We start from the raw sequence: 8,969 nt of genomic DNA, 5'->3' as shown, positions 1-8,969 counted from the left end.
ATATACTATCTGGTTGTCCCACTGTTACTGACATTAAAATTGATCAATTCATTCAGGTATATCATGTATGATCCATCCATAATAAAGTTCCATCCATAACAAAAGTTCCCTTTAACTTTTGTTCAAACTGATTCCTTTGGCACCCATTAATGATTGATGCCATGTTCCATTATTTCACTAGGGCTAGCACAATTATTCTTTTTCTTTTTTTTCATAGCTTCCATGTACAATATCTGTAATTCTTCTGTAAAGAATTCCCTTTCATCAATTATTGGGTCACCTTGAAATACAATTTATATAGGAAAGGCAGGAAAATGCTAATCTTTCCCCTCTCTCCCCAATGAGTTGGTGACCTAGCAAACTCTAAAGATGACCAATGAGGGTTTTTTTTTTAGTTTTTTTTTTTCCAACATTTATTTTTGGGACAGAGAGAGACAGAGCATGAACGGGGGAGGGGCAGAGAGAGAGGGAGACACAGAATCGGAAACAGGCTCCAGGCTCTGAGCCATCAGCCCAGAGCCCGACGCGGGGCTTGAACTCACAGACCGTGAGATCATGACCTGGCTGAAGTCGGACGCTTAACCGACTGCACCACCCAGGCGCCCCTTTTTTTTAGTATTGTTATGAATTTAAATTTTATGACACACAAACATACATATATATATTTCCATGTATACAATTATGTGCTCAGTATATTACAGTCCTTACTTGTTTTGTTGCTCAAACCATCTTCTTTTTGCCAGAAGATCCCCTTCAAAGTTGGCTTCTCTGATAATTTTAAACTCTGTTCATTTTTCATTTCATTTGATAAAGCCAATTAAGCAAACAGAGCCAGCAACAGAATAAAGTGTAATATTTACCTAATGATTCTCTAAATTTTCACATAAGTAATTCTAAGTGTACCCTCAAATCCCCAGAGTCTGAAGAACATTCTGTTTTAAATAATTTACCCAACAGTAAAATTCATGCTCTAAGAGGATGTACTATATTTACCCTGTGATTTCATATACCCTATAATCATAAGATTATATTTCCCCCAGTCCTATGATATTATGATTTAAGAAGCTATTAGGAGCCTTCCTCAACATGAAATCAAATAATTATGACCAACATTGCCCTCCTTCTTCAGTTGGTAACATTTTCAAATATTTCCCACTCTATTGACTGTCTTTAGCCTATGAAATTGCTCAAATCTCTTTCTGATAACAAACAAGAGACAAAACTTTCCCCCAACTCTTGACCTGGCATTTATCTCGAGTATAGTCTCATCTCCTTCTTTCTCTTCTCAGCTAAGACTCTTGATGTCTCCATATCTTCCCTTACCAGTTCACTCAACAATTCATTCCAATGAAAAGTAATCTGATGACTATCAGTGATATACTCCACATTGCCAGTTCAGTTGAACTTTTTTTTTTTTTTTTAATTTTTATAAGTCCTCTTGGATGAATTTACATTACTGATTACTTACTCCCTGTTCAAGACTCTTTGGCTTTAGGCCACTCTCTCCTTAAGTGTTAGTGCTCCCCTAGCCTCTGACCTCAGCAACATCTTCTTCCTAAACTCTCTCTTGGGGTAATCTCTTTATTTTCATGGTTTCAAATATAATCATTTTACCTAATGAGCTGTACTCCATGTGGTGCAGTCTCCCACTCTATTTTCAAAACTGCCCCATGAGCTTTCTTTGATGAAATCTCAGGAAAGAGCTAGAACTTCTCCAATTCCTCTGTCACAAGAACAAGCTTGTATCAGTCATTATAATTTTCAGGCCATCTAATGTTATATCACAATCTAAAACTTCACTTAAATGAAAGCTTCTCCCTACCTTCTCCCAGCTTAAGTCTGTGATGTAAGATTATCTGCTGAATATATTCCATTTAATTGTGGTAGTGACTTCTGTCCTTTTTGTCTCTCAGGCATTTCTTTTGTCATCTCCCTTCATTCTAGTATGAGAAGCTTCTTTCTTATGGGAGAGCTCATCACATGTGATTTGAGTGGGGCGGACTGCCTCCCCCCCCATGCTAGGAGAGTCAGCCCAGGCCTAACCAATCAGAGTACCTCACCTCTCATCACTGATTTGTTGAGAGATAGAGCTGATGAGAGCTAAGCTGACTGGAGGCCCTCCCAGATATTTGCTGCTAGAATTATCCACTAGGGCTAGTTAGCTGGTAGGATGAGTCTGTAGACTAGTAGCCATTTTGCTCACCACAAAGACTGACAGAAAAAGAGCCCTCCATATCAGCTGAGCCTCTGTTCTGAGGATTTTCTAGTGAATTCATTTGAGATATATTTTACAATTTCCCTAGAAAAAGGCATGACAGATGTCCTATAGTTAATTTAAAATCCTGAAGCATGTCCAAATGAATTATTTTTTTCTTCCCCTTCTACTTCCATTTCTTCTATATCTACCAATTCCCATATTTTCTAGTCAAAAAACCTGGCACTTAACTCTTTCCTTGTCCCCTTCATACAACAAATCTTAGTCCTATCTGTTACCCTGCCTAAATATCTCAAGAGCTCTTCCTTTTATTTCTCTACATGCCCTAGTCCAAGCCCACATCCTCCACTTGTCAAACACTTACAATAGCCTCCTTTTATGATTTTTCTTTTCTTCTCTTACCTGACTAAATCTGTTCACTCACCAGAGAAGTCAGGGCAAAACACAAATCTGGTCTTCTACTTCCCATTTGAAAACATCTCACATTTGGCAAATGGTTTCTAAGATAAAGTCCAATCTCTTCATGAACCAACAAAGCCTTCCAAGGCCATGTTTTGCCTGCCTCTTGTCTCCCACCTCCTTCCATCAATTTCAATTGGGCAATATCAAACTTGTCATTCCCTTTCAACACCAATTACATGGTTCCTGCTCCCTCTGCCCAGAATGCCTCTCTTTTACTGTTTTTCACCTCTGCAAGGTCCTTAGTTCTTCCAGAAAGTGGTCTTAAGCTCCTAGACAAGGACAAGTGCCCCCCACTTATGATCCCATAACAGCAAGTAAGTCGCTTTTTCCATATTCTATCAAAATCCTTTCATCTGTTTTCCTGATTGTAAGCAACGTGAGTATGGGGACTGTTTCTTACTCATTTTTAGATCCCCAGTGCCTGGCATTCAATATATGCTTTTTGTACAAAATTACCACAATTTTTTTATTTTGTCAAACTGTCTGAAAAGTCACAATTAGATATATTTGGGGGCATCAGATATTCTTGGTAAAATGTAAAATCCACATTGCCTATTAAATTTCATAGTTTAAAATGAATCAATTTGCTTAGAGTTATTTTTATTATAAAACTCCGGCGCCTGGGTGGCTCAGTCGGTTGAGCGGCCGATTTCGGCTCAGGTCATGATCTCGCGGACCGTGAGTTCGAGCCCCGCTTCGGGCTCTGTGCAGATGGCTCAGAGGCTGGAGCCTGTTTCAGATTCTGTGTCTCCCTCTCTCTGACCCTCCCCCGTTCATGCTCTGTCTCTCTCTGTCTCAAAAATAAATAAACGTTAAAAAAAATTAAAAAAAAAAGTTTAAAACTCCATTGATATGGGTCCTTAAGAGAATAGATTTGGAAGGATTTTTTAAAGAATTCAATCTGTAGAGTTAGAGTTCCCAAGGTAGAATTCTGATTCTGCTATGGATAAGCATGTGGCTTCGGCAAATTATTACCTAGCCTCTCTAGGCCTATTTTCTTACCTGTAAAATGAGAATTGTTTTATGTATTTCATAGTGCTGTTTTAAAGATTAAATGATACAAGAAATACAAGTCTCTCTTGCATTGCCTATATGGCACATATAAATATTCAATCCCAAGTAGCTGGCATCATTATTATTAATAAAGGCAGGTCTGGAAGGATGCCACATGTGGGGAAGGACACTGGGTGGGGCTGGGAAAGGCAACATCCCAACCTTGAAACTTTGCTTATGGCAAGCTCAGTTCAAAGCACAGACTGCTCTATGTTCACAAGGGGTATGAAATTTGGGGATCTTGTCATAGGTATTTCTCAGTCACTGCCACACACACCCCACTTCTTATCTCTAGCCAACATGTCATCTGCCCACTGGAGAGAGAACTTGGAGTAAGTCAGAAGAAAAAGTAGGTATTGCCTGTCAACTGGATGGTGATATGCAGTTCACAAAGCTTCTTCACATTAATGATCTCACCTAACTCCACCACAAACCACGTGTTGGCATTTTTGTCCCTGTTTTACAGATGACGAAACAAGGTCCAGAAAAGTTTAAATGACCGATTCCAGGTCATGAAACTAAGAAGTAGCTGAGTTACGATTCAAATGTAGGCCTTCTGATTCCTAGTCTAGAGCCTTTTTTGACACATGGTAAACAGAGATCAGGCAAAAGGGGGCATAAAAAAGGGATGAGAAAGTTAGGCCGGAGGGAAGGTCATAGGATGAAAAAGAACTATCTGGCAAGGACAAAATCAGTAGGGCTGCCATCCATCCTAAGCAGCAGAGAAAGGATAAATATGTTTTTGGGCAATGATGGCCTTATGAGCAGGTGAAAAGAGGGAGATATGAATTATGATGAGACAGTTATGGAATTTTTTACAAGGAAAATCACTTATCTGGAAAGTTCTGAAAAAATAACTGACTCCCCATTTTACAGATGGAAAAGTCCAGACTGAGGAGATACCTACCCAGCCTTCAATCTCATATCATTAATGGGAGAGCCAGTCCAAAGACCAACCATGACTTACTGGTATGGATATATTAAAATCTTGAAGTGCTTTTATTTTTTAAAAAATAGCTTTATGGGGGAGGGGTGGGGGATGCCTGGCTGGGTCAATTCGAAGAGCCCGCGACTCTTGATCTTTGGGTCATGAGTTTGAGCCCCACGTTGGGTATAGAGATTACTTAAAAAAAAAACAATAAAAATAGAAATAAAAAGTTCTTTAGGGTATAATTTATATACCATAAACTTCACACATAATTGCTCAAAATGTTGAGTAAATTTATACACTTGGGTAACCATCATCACAATCCAGTTTTAGAACACTTCTATCACCCACCCCCCTAAAAAATAAAACACTGAAATACTTCAGTAGTGGTTAGTAAATAGCCACTTCCCTCAAACCCCCAATCAATCCTTCAATCCTCTGAATCACCCCAGATCTTCCTATAATCTAATTTCAGATACCTGGTCCACCGGGTAGGGAATATCCAGGCTCCTGCCCCAGCATTGAGCAGCTTCTGTTCTGCAGGGTTGGAACCTTTGCCACACCTGTGCCACATCTGTTGTAAAGTAACTTCAATATCACCCCTGGGAAGGATGAAGGCAAGCATATAACTCCTCTGGTTCCCAATCTGGAGCTTTTCACACAGGACCCTGCTTTTCAGAAACATAGGAAAATACACAAGTGAACAAAAGAAAGCAAGTGCTATGAAATTATATCTACATAAAGGATAAACTGGTTTTGAAAGGTCATGAGATTGAGCTGCTATCTATCATGACAGTTACCTCTTCAGTAGAGGTGTTCTTACCTTGAGGTTTATACACGTCTGCTATTGGATGAAGTTCTTCTGAAGGTCAGGTAACTCCCTGAAATACAAAATTTCACAGGTATGCGCATTTTTCTGTGGAGTGGGTCCATGGACAAAAAGGAAAAAAAATAGGATAACTTGCTAAGAACATGTTTGATAAGAGGTTTAGGGGAGAAGCAAACAAGGAATGTGCTCAAGGAATGTAGACATGGGGAAAAGAATTCTAGCTAGAGGGACAGGTAAAGGGGAGAAAGTGAAGACGAAGTTCTCTTGATTCACAATTTTGTTTACAAACCAAATATGTATGTGAATCAACTATTTTTGACATATAAAATAAGTCATACATATTAGGTCATACATATAAACCATGTGTTATTTTGCTAATTTTCTTTGTCCTTTATTAATAGATTTCACATGAAATGACTAGTTTGGGTTACACTTTTTTTAAAAGGAAACTTCATTTATTTTTATGTTTTATTTTTGAGAGAGAGCAAGAGTGAGCATGGGCAGGGGAGAGGAGCAGAGGCTCAGCATGGAGCCCAACACAGGGCTTGATCCCATGACCCTGTGATCATGACATGAGCTGAAATCAAGAGTCAGACGCTTAACTGCCTGAGCCACCCAGGGCTTTGCTTATTTTAAATTATCACTCAGGGACGCCTGGGTGGCTCAGGCAGTTAAGCATCCAACTTTGACTCAGGTCATGATCTCGTGGCTTGTGAGTTTGAGCCCTGTGAGTTTGAGCCCTGTGAATACGAGCCCCACGTAGGGCTCTGTGCTGACAGCTCAGAGCCTGGAGCCTGCTTCAGATTCTGTCTCCTCCTCTCTCTGCCCCTCCCCTGCTCATGATCTGTCTCTCTCTGTCTCTCAATAATAAATAAATGTTAAAAAAAAATTATCTTAAAGTATCACTCTAAATTGTGAATATAGAATTTTGCTACTTTATTAAATCCCATCTGTAGCTCAACTGGATTACACTAGCATTTTAAAATTGTTAACTAAGGCCCCCAGTATGTCTATATAAATTGCAGTGAAGTCAAATTCATTCCTAACATATTTATAAACATGATTTTTTAACTCAAAATAGTACAGCATTCCCATTGCATTTTATCTTAGACTTTTTAAGATAGTATTTTGGATATATCATTTAAATTTGATTATCTCTAGTAGGTACATGGAATTTGAAATCTGGAAGAAACCTTCAAGATTATGCAGCCAGACTTGCTCATTTTACTGATAAATAAACCCAAAGAGATTAAGAGCCCTGACCAAGCTCACTAATGACAGAGTGATAAGACTATAAGCATTGGATTCATAGCTTGGTGTCTTTTCCAACATCCAATTAACAAGCTAATGATTACTGAACTACCTACATTTCTTTGATGAGATCAGGCAGTAGGAGACTACGAACAAACCATCTGTGGAGACACAGACTCAAGTGAAAACTTCTCAATTCTACCTCTTCACACTCCAACAAGCATATTCTCATAGGACTTCTCCTAAGTCTCCAGTTTAGTGCATCACTAGAACTCAGACATTCATAAATCAGATTATATTATCAATATTGCAGTATTTGCCCCGTGATCACTTTGTAGGTTCTTCAAGTTACTAGACTCTGGTTTCCCATATTTCCTCCCTTTTTCTGCCAGAAAGTCCAGCTGCTTTTAGTCCTCTGTATCACAGGCTCTGCCTTTGCCTTGGTAGGTAAGACCTCAGGCACATACATAGCTTGTGTATGTCCTCTTTTCTTTTGTCTTCCAGGGAGGTGGAGGGGGGGTAGTTTGTGAGATGAGGGAGAATCACCTCCTTGAACATGATGGTCATTTGTAATTGACCTGGAAATCAAAAATTATCAAATACTTTTTATGTTTAAATTTCTCCAGTTGTCTCAAAAATATCTTCTTTACAGTTGGTTTGAATCAGGATTCCAACAACGTTAAACATTTGCATTGGTTTAATACGCCTGTTGTATCTTTTATTGCAAATGGTGCCATTAAAAAGGTTCATTAAGGGTATGGGAAATCTTAATTTTATTATCGTTGAACTGTTTTCCAAAGGGATTGTACCCATTTCACTCCTATAGAGTTTATGAGAGCTTCACCTCCTCCTCCACTTTTGGTATTGTCAGACAGTTTGCCTTTTGCCTATCTGATACTAAGTCCCACACTGTAAAGAAATGATATGTGAGCCTAGTCTTCAAACACTGTATAATGAAATGTTTTCGATAAAAAGATTTCATGCTCCCTGGAAATACTATACACTTCACCCCATCTGAAAGTCATTGTTTTAGTTCCTGAGTACATCAGGATCTTTCTGTTACATATCAAAGAAAAAATGAAAAGATAGTAAGCATATACTATTTAATATTTCCCAGGAAAGATATAGTTGGTACTGACTTATCCCTCCCATGAAGATCCTTTTTAACATACATATAACCCAAGGGACCAGATGTTGATTTTACTGTGAGGAGTGTTGTAAGGAATTCTGTAACTCCTTTTCTTATTAGTATGTCATGGCAGGTTGTTGGTTCTGCCGATGTCATAATGCTTTGTTTGTGGGGGTCATCCGATGTCACTTATACTTTACGAAGACTCAGCTTTTTAATAAAATTAACTCTTGGGGTGCCTGGGTGGCTCAGTTGGTTAAGTGCCAACTTCAGTTCAGGTTATGATTCCGTGGTTCCTGGGTTCAAACCCTGCATCGGGCTCTTTGCTGACAGCTTGGAGCCCACTTCAGGTCTTCTGTCTCCCTCTCTCTCTCCCCCTCCCCTGCTCATGCTCTCTCTCTCAAAAATAAACAAACATTAAAAAAAAAAAAGCTAAATAAAATGAACTTTAGATGGTAAAACCTGACCTTCTGGAGAAATTTTCTGAGAACATAGGGATAAAGATTTCCAGAAGAAAATTTATCTGGAAAAGCTTTCCTCTTTCCTTGGGATATATGGGTTTTACTTACAAATGAAATGTTGACAACACAACTGAGCTGACACCAGATATGCTTCTGGATGATTCCTGGTTGCCAAGACCCTCCAAACATTCCTCAAGGACACAGTCATTTTGCACAACAAAGGGAAACCAGCCCATTTCTGGCAATAGGGTGGAATTCTAAGAGGAAAAAGCAAATCAATATAACTTCCTCTCCAGTGATGAAGAATGATTCATTCATATTATACTATAGAATAATCGGTCTTTTTAAAAGATCTTTTTCCTTTTTGAAAACACTTCAGAGAATTTCTCAGAGAACGTAATGATCTATCTTTAGGGGGAGAAGAATAACATCCTACATTGCTCTTATATTTAAAATCTTACAGAAATTTGCAAAAAGAGCCCAAGTTAATAAAATGATAGATTTTAAGCGTTCCTTCTGGTAAAGTAAAAGCATTCTATTCAATGTATCAGCCACCTAAATCTTTAAAAGAACATGAGGTACAAGCCTTTGGCTTCCATTTTCCTGTTAAAAACCAATGACATCTTCAGTCTTGGGATAGC

General features: G+C 38.7%; 1 long non-coding RNA gene across 1 annotated transcript; it reads right to left on the bottom strand.

Annotated features, from left to right (window-relative positions):
• Positions 1-5,020: 5,020 nt before the first annotated feature.
• On the bottom strand, positions 5,021-8,573 carry LOC122496065. The gene is made up of 3 exons (XR_006300666.1): positions 8,437-8,573; positions 5,482-5,539; positions 5,021-5,326 (listed from the first exon to the last, which is right to left on the bottom strand). It is a non-coding gene; the product is annotated as an uncharacterized LOC122496065 (long non-coding RNA).
• Between the last annotated feature and the right edge of the window lie 396 nt (positions 8,574-8,969).

Source organism: Prionailurus bengalensis, chromosome F2 (assembly GCF_016509475.1).
Source record: "Prionailurus bengalensis isolate Pbe53 chromosome F2, Fcat_Pben_1.1_paternal_pri, whole genome shotgun sequence".
Taxonomy (NCBI): Eukaryota; Metazoa; Chordata; class Mammalia; order Carnivora; family Felidae; genus Prionailurus; species Prionailurus bengalensis.
This window is presented reverse-complemented; position numbering and strand designations above follow the sequence as displayed.